We start from the raw sequence: 10,931 nt of genomic DNA, 5'->3' as shown, positions 1-10,931 counted from the left end.
GCGGGTTGACACACAGATGGCCCAGCAAGCCGCCCAGTTCTTGGGGTCAGTCCAGGGCCTGTTGGTGCCTAGACCCCCGCTTTGTTAGTCTCAGGCTATGCTTGATAGCAGGCTCTGCCCCCTAGAGCTCTCTGGCGTCCTGTACGCAAAATGGAGGCACGCGCACCGGCCCGGGCAAAAAAACCTCCTGGCTGGGTTGGCACCCCGATGGCCCCCCGAACAGCCCAGGGCCTGGGTGCAGGCCAACGCCCGTCGGGCTCAGACCCCCGCGATGTTGGCCTTGGGTTATGTTTGTGTACCTCAGTCTGTCTTATCTCTCTGGAGTCTGAAACCAAGATGGAGGTGAGCCTCTCCTGACTGGCGGGAGGCCAAGTTCTGAAGTGGCTTCCGTGCAGCAAAAGGCACCGCAAATCCGCAGCTGCTTGCAGCCCAGCTGGCCAGAGAAGGTCAGTGGTCGTGGGCGCAGGGCCTAACTGGACCCTGTGTCGCCTTGGTTCCACAGTTGATGGCCCTTCAGCTGGACCAGCCACTGCTGCACTGCCGCCACCGCCGCCGCTGCCGCCCGAGTCTCCCCTTTTAGTTTTCTTATTTGTTTCTGGATAGTCTTTTTGTTTAAGGACAAAATAATTTAAGATATTAAACAATATATAAAATATTTCATAAGGGTGCTTACCACCTTGCTTAAGCTATCTGTACAAAGCCCCAGCCCACTTACCTCCACTTACCAGTAGTTCACACTTGGCACAGAGCCTTCCCATCTTACCCACCCCCTTCCTCTCCCCACCCCTCCCCTCTGTCCACATCTGAATCTTTTGTTTTAGTTTGAATCTGGCTGAAGCCAAGCCATCCTTTTCTAACACCAACCCTAGAGATAACTGTACATCATTTCTTTCCTCACATCTTCCTGGGGACCAGAAGTCGTTTGTTGGTCAGAGTTGGCATTTGCCTGGCCATCTTTGGCCTTCTTTTGAGGATTTGATGGTATGATATTGAGTGAAAGTTGCTCTGTCTTCATTTTTGAGTTTCAGTTCCTGTTGAATAAGTATGGGAAAGAGGAGACAGACAGACAGACAGCTCCTCTCTTCTTAGACTTCTTTATGGATTATCTAACGCTGAGTTGTACTATAAGGTTTGCTTATGTGCACATCTTAGTAGCCATCACACCTGACTGTGCACATGCAATCTTTCTATTACTGGCTTTTCATTTACCACTTGGTTCTTTCTGTTGCTAAATTATGAAGTTTTCTTTTGGTCCAAACTTCTGGTCTATTGTTGAGAAGCTACACCTAGCGAGGGCCTTCTGGCAAGCAGCATTCCCAGGCGGCACACACCATCCCTTGGCAGGAGAGGGTGGATGTATCTTTATTTTTGCCAGTCCAAGGTTTCTGATCCTAATTCCCTCCTACAGGACCCACCCACCCTGAAATATCAAGGTCAAATTAAACGTTAGTGGTTTGCTTCTTTCTTCTTCTTCTTCTTCTTCTTCTTCTTCTTCTTCTTCTTCTTCTTCTTCTTCTTCTTCTTCTTTTCTTCTCCTTCTCCTCCTCTTCTTCTCTTCTTCTCCTCCTCCTCCTTCTTCTTCCTCTTCCTCCTCCTTCTTCTTCCTCTTCCTCCTCCTTCTTCTTTTACTTCCTCCTCCTTCTTCCTCTTCTTCTTCCTCTTCCTCTTCTTCCTCTTCTTCTTCCTCTTCTTCCTCTTCCTCTTCTCCTCCTTCTCTTCTTCCTCTTCTTCTTCCTCTTCTTCTTCCTCTTCTTCTTCCTCGTCCTTCTTCTTTCTCTTCCTCCTCCTTCCTCTTCCTCCCTCCTCCTTCTTCCTCCTCCTCTTCTTCCTCTTCTTCTTCCTCCTCTTCCTCTTCTTCTTCCTCCTCCCTCCTCCTTCCTCCTCCTCCTCTTATTCCTCCTCCTCCTCTTATTCCTCCTCCTCCTTCTCCTCCTTCTTCTCCTTCTTCTCCTCCTCCTCTTCTTCTTCTTTTGAGACATTATCTAATGCAGCCCAGCCTTGAACTCCTGATCCTTTTGCCACATTTATTTCCCAAGCACTGGGAGGACAGGCTGATACCAACACACACATCATCATACTCAGTTTTATGTGATGCTGGGGATCGAACCAAGGGCTTTGTGCATGCTAGGCAAACACTCCACCCACTGCCCTTCATCCACAGCCCCATTTCTGCATCTCCAGAACCTCACAAAGTAGAGCAGACTCCAACCAAGGTGTTTGTAACTCCTGGGTTTTATTCTGTTTTAGGGGAAATACTGACAGACACTTGCTCTATGGAAGCATAACTTGAGGTTAGCCAGGCGGTGGTGGCGCACTCCTCTAATCCCAGCACTTGAGAGGCAGAGGCAGGCGGATTTCTGAGTTCGAGGCCAGCCTGGTCTACAGAGTGAGTTCCAGGACAGCCAGGGCTACACAGAGAAACCCTGTCTTGAATAAACCAAAAAAAAAAAAAAAAAAAAAAAAAGAGGTCTAATCACTTGGTTATTTCCTCCCTCCCTCCCTCCCTCCCTCCCTCCCTCCCTCCCTTCCTTCCTTCCTTCCTTCTTTCCTTCCTTCCTTCCTTCCCTCCTTCCCTCCTTCCTTCCTTCCTTCCTTTCTGAGATGGGGTTTCTCTCTGTAGATCCTGGTTATCCCAAAGCTTACTCTATAGATCAGGCTGGCCTTGACTCAAGAGATCTGCCTACCTCTGCCTCCTAAGTGCTGGGCCACTACCAACAACACTCAGCTTGGTTATATTTTCATAACAGATCACCTGTCACAACGTTATCAGGGATATTATTAATCTGTGTCAGGTGCATTTTGAAGATGGTCTCATACTCTGTACTGGCTAGTTTTGTGTGTTAATTTGACACAAGCTGGAGTTATCACAGAGAAAGGAGCCTCCCTTGAGGAAATGCCTCCATGAGATCCAGCTGTAAGGCATTGTCTCAATTAGTGATCAAGCGGGGAGGGCCCCTTGTGGGTGGTTCCACCTTTGGGCTGGTATTCTTGGGTTCTATAAGAAAGCAATCTGAGCAAGCCAGGGGAAACAAGCCAGTAAGGAACATCTCTCCATGGCCTCTGAATCAGCTCCTGCTTCTTGAACTACTTGAGTTCCAGTCCTGACTTCCTTTGGTGATGAACAGCAGTGTGGAAGTGTAAGCTGAATAAACCCTTTCCTTCCCAACTTGCTTCTTGGTCATGGTGTTTGTGCAGAAATAGAAATCCTGACTAAGACATACTCCTTTTATATTATTTCATTACTATTGCATTCTTTATCTTCACCTCTTTTAAAATTATTTTATTTTTGTATGTTGAATATATCCCTAAAAAGATACTTTATATTCCTTCTAGAATAAGGAAGAACTTAAAAACTACCAAATAAAAAAATACATATGAGAGCAGAGAGATGACTGTGGTGAAGAAAAGCACATACTACTCTTGAAAAGGATCTGAGTTTAGTTCTCAGGACCCACTTATAGCGATTCACAGTAGCCTGTAACCCCAGTACCAGGGGATGTGATGCCTTCTGGCCTCTGTGGGTACCTGCACTCACACACACACATAGTCATACACAGACAGGCATGTATACACATGACTAAGACTAATAAAATATGTTTATTAATTTGTAGTAAAATGAGGATAAAGTTACTTGGCTGAAAGTAACTTGGCTGTTGCCCTAGTATACTTTCTAATATAGTTGGGGAAAAACACAATATATCTCTGCTTTCAAACGGATATAAAGGCTTAGCATTACCTTCAGAACAAATTTATTGTTCTGAACAAACCCATTTTATTTAAATATACCTATTAAAATAGACCTAGGAGGCAGATTCAGGTACCACTCCTAATTACCAAATTTGGCACTATATGGCAAAAGGGGGGCTAAGTCTACCTTCCCCCACCCCATTAATGACCACCAAGTCATTTGTATGCAGAATTCAATGAAATCTGTTATGGCTTGAATGCTTTATACAGTGAATCTTCATCTAAAAGTACAATTCTGGGGATTACAGGAAAACACAAACAAAGGAAATGAACAAAACCACCTAGAATCTAAAAATGGAACTAGAAACAATAAAGAAATCACAAAGTGAGACAACCCTTGAGCTAGAAACTTAGGAAAAAGATCAGGAGTCATAGATGCAAGCATCACCAACAGAATACGAGAGATAGAAGATAGAATCTCAGGTGTAGAAGATACTATAGAAAATATTGACCAAACAGTCAAAGAAAACGCAAAAAGCAAAAGGCAAAAAGCTTTTGTCTTAGTCAGGGTTTCTGTTCCTACACAATCATCATGACCAAGAAGCAAGTTGGGGAGAAAAGGGTTTATTGAGCTTACACTTCCATGTTGCAGTTCATCACTAAAGGAAGTCAGGACTGGAACTCAAGCAGGTCAGGAAGCAGGAGCTGATGCAGAGGCCATGGAGGGATGTTTCTTACTGGCTTGCTTCCCCTGGCTTCCTCAGCCTGCTCTCTTATAGAATCCAAGAGTACCAGCCCAAAGGTGGTACCACCCACAAGGGGTCCTCCCCACTTGATCACTAATTGAGAAAATGCCCCACAACTGGATCTCATGGAGGCGGCACTTCCCCAACTGAAACTCTTTTCTCTGTGATAACTCCAGCCTGTGTTAAGTTGACACACAAAAATAGCCAGTACAGCTCCTAACCTAAAACATCCAGGAAATCCAAGACACAATGAGAAGACCAAACCTAAGGATAATAGGTATAGAAGAGAGTGAAGATTCCCAACTTAAAGGACCAGTAAATATCTTCAACAAAATTATAGAAGAAAACTTCCCTAACCTAAAGTAAGAGATGCCCATGAACATATAAGAAGCCTACAGAACTCCAAATAGACTAGACCAGAAAAGAAATTCCTAATTGATTGAAATTCAAAATATGAATTTCAATTATAATTAGAAATTTGTTGGCTGTCACCCAGTGATCTCTCTAACTTGGTAATTGGAGAAATATGTCCAATATTGTACAATCCATATACATTTTCTGCTTGCTTGTACATGACAGTGTCTTGCTGTGTACCACATAGTGGTCTTGAAATCATGCTTCTCCTATATCAGCCTCTCTATATGTAGGATTGTTTATCTGATGTTTTTTCACTATACTATGGTTTTCAGAACAGCTTACATATTTCAGAATTATTTATACAATCAAAATAAATGTAGACACTTTGGGAGGCGGCTTGTAAGAGAACAACAAAGAGTGAAACTGAATGTTTTGCTTGATATTTATAATTATTGTGTCAGTTCTGAAGATGACCTTATAAGTTACTCTTTTTCTGAGATGAATGCTTTTCAAAATCATCACAGCCAATGAACCAGAATCTTACCCTCACCTAATTAATGTCTGTGCCACCCTCCCAGCAGAACCATTGTTCATTGAAACAGTTGATGAATGACTTCATGGACAGACCATCTTAATACACGCACCATTTCTTTCTTTCTTTCTTTCTTTTTTTTATTGAATATCGTCTTCATTTACATTGCCAATGGTAAAACCTTTCCCTGATTTCCCCCCTCCCCAAAGATTCCCAACCTCTCCTCCCACCCCCTGCCTCCACGTATATGCCCCTCTACCCGACCCACTCCCACTCCCCCCCCCCTTGATTTCCCTTTGTTGGGACCTCTATTGAGCCTTTACCTGACCAAGGACTACTACTCCCACTGATGCCTGGAACCATGTGTAACCCCCTTGGTTGAAGGTTTAGTCCCTGGGAGTCCTGGGGTGTCTGGGTGGCCGAGGTCATTGTTCTTCCCATGGGAATGTAAACCACTTCAACTCCTCTGGACCACCCTCCAGCTCCTCCACTGGGGCTGCTGGCATCTGCCTCTGTATTTGTAAGGTTCTGGCAGGGCCCCTCTGGAGACAACCATGGCATGCACCTTTTGGTATACACTTCTTGTTGTCCACAGTAGTGTTGGGGTTTGATGACTGTTTATAGGATGAATCCCCAGGTAGGGCAATCTCTGGGTGGCCTTTACTTCAGTCTCTGCTCCACACATTTTCTCCCTTATTGCTCCTGTGAGTATTTTGTTTCCTTTCTCAGAGGAACCAAAGCACCCTCACTTAAGTCCTCCTTCTTCTTGAGCTTCCTGTGCTGAGTGGATTGTTACTTGTTTATTTTGAGCTTTTGGGCTAACATCCCCTTATTAGTGAGTGCATACCATGTGTGTTCTTTTGTGATTGGGTTACCTTGCTCAGGATGACACTTTCTAATTCCATCCATTTGCCTAAGAATTTCATGAATTCATTGTGTTTAATAGCTGAATGGTACTCCATTGTGTATATATACCATGGTTTCTGTATCCAGTCCTCTGTTGAAGGACATCTGGGTTCTTTCCAGTTTCTAGCTATTATAAATAAGGCAGCTATGAACATAGTGGAGCATGTGTCCTTATTACATGTAGGAACATCTTCTGGGTATATGCCCAGGAGTGGTATTACTGGGTCCTCAAGTAGTACTATGTCTGATTTTCTAAGGAATTGTCAAACTGATTTCCAGAGTGACTTTACCAGCTTTCAATCCCACCAACAATGAAGAAGTGTTCCTTTTCCCCACATCCTTTCCAACATCTTCTGTCCCCTCAGGGTTTCATCTTAGCCATTCTAGTGTGAGGTGGAATCTCCGTGTTGTTTTGATTTGCATTTCCCTGATAACTAAGGATGCTGAACATTTCTTTAGGTGCTTTAGAGCCATCTGAGTTTCCTCAGTTGAGAATTCCCTGTTTAGCTTTGTACCCCATTTTTAATAGGGTTATTTGATTCTCTGGAGACTAACTTCTTGAGTTCTTTGTATATATTGGATATTAGCCCTGTATATGATATAGGGTTAGTAACGATCTTTTCCCAACTTGTTGGTTGCCGTTTTGTCCTATTGACTGTGTCCTTTGCCTTACAGAAGCTTTGCAGTTTTATGAGGTCCGTTTGTCAATCCTTGTTCTTAGAGCATAAGCCATTGGTGTTCTGTTCAGGAACTTTTCCCCTGTGCCCATGTGTTCAAGATTCATCCCCACTTTCTCCTCTATAAGCTTCAGTGACACACACCATTTCTTAAATGAATGTAACCTGTTCCCTGTGGGCTGAGAATGATGACAATCACTCAAGTCAAATAACTTTGATCATAGCAGGAAATCTGTATCCAAATAATGGTGTCTACAATTCATTCCTTTGCACAGCAGAACTGTCAACTATTAGCTTAACTACTACGGAAGTAAAATCCTTTGGTGATGTGAAGGACATTGAAGTACAGGCTTATTACAATGAACTTCAATGTGTAAAAATTGTTCTTTGTTTGTTTGTTTTTTGTTTTTTTGGATTTTGTTTTTTTCGAGACAGGGTTTCTCTGTATAGCCCTGGCTGTCCTGGAACTCACTCTGTAGACCAGGCTGGCCTTGAACTCAGAAATCTGCTTGCCTCTGCCTCCCAGAGTGCTGGGATTACAGGCGTGCGCCACCATCGCCCAGCTATAAAAATTGTTCTTATTTTGAGTTTGTACCACTAAGAGCCAAGATTTTAATCTCTACTAAAAACAAAACAAACAAACAAACAAAAAGACTTTTTATCTTTTTATGTTCATTTAATAACATGTCCATCATTTTTGATTGGTACAAAAATATATATTGTGTTGAATATAATAAATAAAAATTCAAATTATTAAAATTTATATATAAGTAATCTTAAAGGAAACACATGACTGACTGCCATCTTTGGCAGGGTTGGAAAGGATAGATTTTTGCCATGTGACTTCACTCCCATATTGATTAAAATGATCCCATTGGTCATTTTCTCAACCAAGGGGAGAGTAAACCAGGTCACCCAGCTGTGAAGCCCAAACCAGATGGTTCCTGCACTATTTTCTATCATGCTAATTAGTCCCCCAGAATACTCTCAACTCATAGTCCCTTCTCTCCCTGTCTGGCCTCCTCAGTCTCCCTTTCTCCTTCCTCAGTGATAGGCTGCCCACATAAACCCTCCTGGGCACCGACCTTCAGCCCACTGGCAGCCCTTACGCTTCCTGCTACCCTTCAGGCCCAGTATGGCCTTCAGAGAATCTCTTAGGTCTGGCTATGGATGATTTAGCTGGCTTGGGATCTGTTGGCCTGACCACTGCCATTTCTAACTAGGAACCTTGGGTCATCATCACAGAGCCACATTTTTGGTCATGACAGAGGTTTAGGGATCCGTCACATCTCTCCTTCTTGTTCTTCTATTGGCTGAGTATGGGGACAGACTTACCAGCCTCATTTAGTTGTATCTTTAGAGGTATTCCCTCCATAGTCTTCTTAGACCTCTTAGACTTTCTCACCTTACTCCTTGTTATTTGCTCTAATCTGACTATCACTACCACCCTTCATCTCTCTTTAGTATCATAGACTGCTTAAACTCCTCAGGAATGAGCCGTTCCGGTCCTACCCTTTCTAGCAGTATGGGTCTAACAGCTGGCGTCACACTGGAACAGCAGGACTGACTACTTCCCTAGCTATCTACTCTTGCTTTTCCTCTCAATTCCTCCAGGATCTCCAAGGTGATGCTGCATCACATTGGCAAGGTGGCTCACCGAGGTGGCTTAGACCGTTCTTACCACCCAGAGCCAATAGACTCACAGAATGCCATGGTGCTACAACATCAGTGAGGACTAGATCTACTAACGGCGAGGAGAGGTGGCTATCGTCTCCTTGTCAGGGAGGAATGCTGATTCTATGTTAACATACCCGAGTAGAGTAAAATACATGATCTGACAACTCGAGATGAGTCTCCAGAAATCTAAGAAACAGATTAATGCCTCTAGCTAGTGGATCATTGACAATCTAATATGAAATTGGATTTAACTCTTCTTAATCCTTTTCTCCTTTCTTAATCCTACTAGCCACACCCTGCCTCATGAACTTCTTGTCTAGGTTTCTTCAACAACAGATCCAAAAGATTTCCAACCACAGGTTCAATCAGTTGCTTTTACAGGATTATCGGCCCCTAGCTACAATACCAGAGTTCTTCGAACCCGGATTATATCCTGCCGGTGACAATCAAGCTTGGTCCAAGGACTTTGATGCCACCATTAAGCAGGGAGTAACCTAATGATAGCATCACTCCCTTTCTTACCCTTGATGGTTTACCAATAAGAAACAAAAAAAGGGGGGATGTTGGCTATTCACGATGATTTGGGAGGCTTTCCCTGTCACACAGAGACCCACATTGTAGGCCCCAACTTTGGAGACCTCTGGCAGCCAGGCTCTACCCCCAGACTACTCTGGTAGCTAGACCCAGCCCCTCAAGGCACACAAGTGGCCAGCCCCACTCCCCCAGCCCCAGAGACAGGCCCTGTCCCTGAGGAGCTCCCGTTCTTCAGACTTCTCTAAGGTCTGTAAAGGTGGTTCCCTAATAGCTTTGTAATGGTTGTTCCCAGCCTCTCAAGGTGAGAGAGTGATCACCCTGCTTCTTGGGGCCATTCCTATTCAAACCACCACACCCACCCAGGATGGCTATGTGCCCACTAACACATGTTTCTTTTTGCCATTCTTATTTTCTGGTGTTGAGGTTAAAATTCTAACTGAATATAAACCAGCAGGACTCACAGTGTATTCTAAATGTTTACATAAAGTATTTCTTGATATGTCCTAGTCATTTGGTTCACTCTTTGAAACATCCTGTGTTACAGGTCTGAGGGGAAAGGTATCCTGACAGTCGAGAGCCAAGGGATACCACAATGCCACACTGCACAACAAACTTTGCACAGGTGATTTACTGGGAGGAAGGTGGCTGCCCGTGTCTGGTGAGAAGCAGAGGAGAATCGAGCAGAGGACAGGGTTTATATAGGATTTCTGGAGGGGCGGAGTTTTCCAGGATGGGGATTGTTGAGGTTTTGTCTTTTGCTGTTATTGTAATGCTAAGTGTTGGGCCCCCCAAAATCTGGAGTTTGCACATAGCTTCTGGGAACCTACCTTTAGTTAATTCTGATTGGTAAATAAAGACGCCAGCAGACAATAGCTGGGAGAGAGAGAGAGAGAGAGAGAGAGAGAGAGAGAGGCAGGTTTGTAGGTTTCCAGGGCTAGAGATCTCAAGGAAGGGAAAATGGAGAGCCGCACCATGCCTTAGAAGAGTGTGCCGGAGAGGCGAGAGCCAGCATGGAAGAGAACCAGAGCCGCCATGTAAGAGGGCGTGGCCAAGGAGCTGCCAAGAGAGCGTGGCCCAGAGTGGCTCAGTCGAGTTAAGAGCAGGCAAGATGGAACGTAGAAACAGTAAGCAGTAACTCAGAGTTATCGAGGCAGATTCTAACAGCATGGAGGGTGGGCCCGGCTGTTGTGCTGCCTAAGGCTTATGAAAATACAAGGCTGTGTGTGTGTGTGTGTATGTATGTATATATGTGTGTATATGTGTATGTGTGTATGTGTGTTTGGGTATGTGTGTATGTGTATGTATGTATGTATGTGTGTGTGTTTGTGTATGTATGTATATATGTGTATATATGTGTATGTGTGTGTGTATGTGTGTGTTTGTGTATGTATGAATGTATGTATGTATGTGTGTGTGTTTGTGTATGTATGTATGTGTGTGTGTTTGTGTGTGTATGTATGTATATATGTGTGTATATGTGTGTGTATATGTGTATGTGTGTTTGTGTATGTATGTATGTATGTATGTATGTGTGTGTATGTGTTTCATTTGGGAACATAAACCATTGAGGTGGGTAGTAACCCTGCCCTGGATTTATTAGAAATTCATACTACAAGGATTGGTGGGATTTCAAGTCCAGAGCTTAGGCTTTCTCCATATGGTGTGGACGCCATTAGGGAAGTTAGATGTTCTGTGGGTGGAGCCTGGTGGTTGGGAGTGCTCAGAGAAGGGGCATGGGCACTTGTGTACTTCAAGGGGCTTATGTATGTCCCTTAAAAGACCCTTAACAAAACAAAAAAGGCCCAGTGACACTTC

This window comes from Apodemus sylvaticus, chromosome 4 (assembly GCF_947179515.1).
Source record: "Apodemus sylvaticus chromosome 4, mApoSyl1.1, whole genome shotgun sequence".
NCBI classification, from domain to species: Eukaryota; Metazoa; Chordata; class Mammalia; order Rodentia; family Muridae; genus Apodemus; species Apodemus sylvaticus.
Note: the sequence above shows the minus strand (reverse complement) of the source record.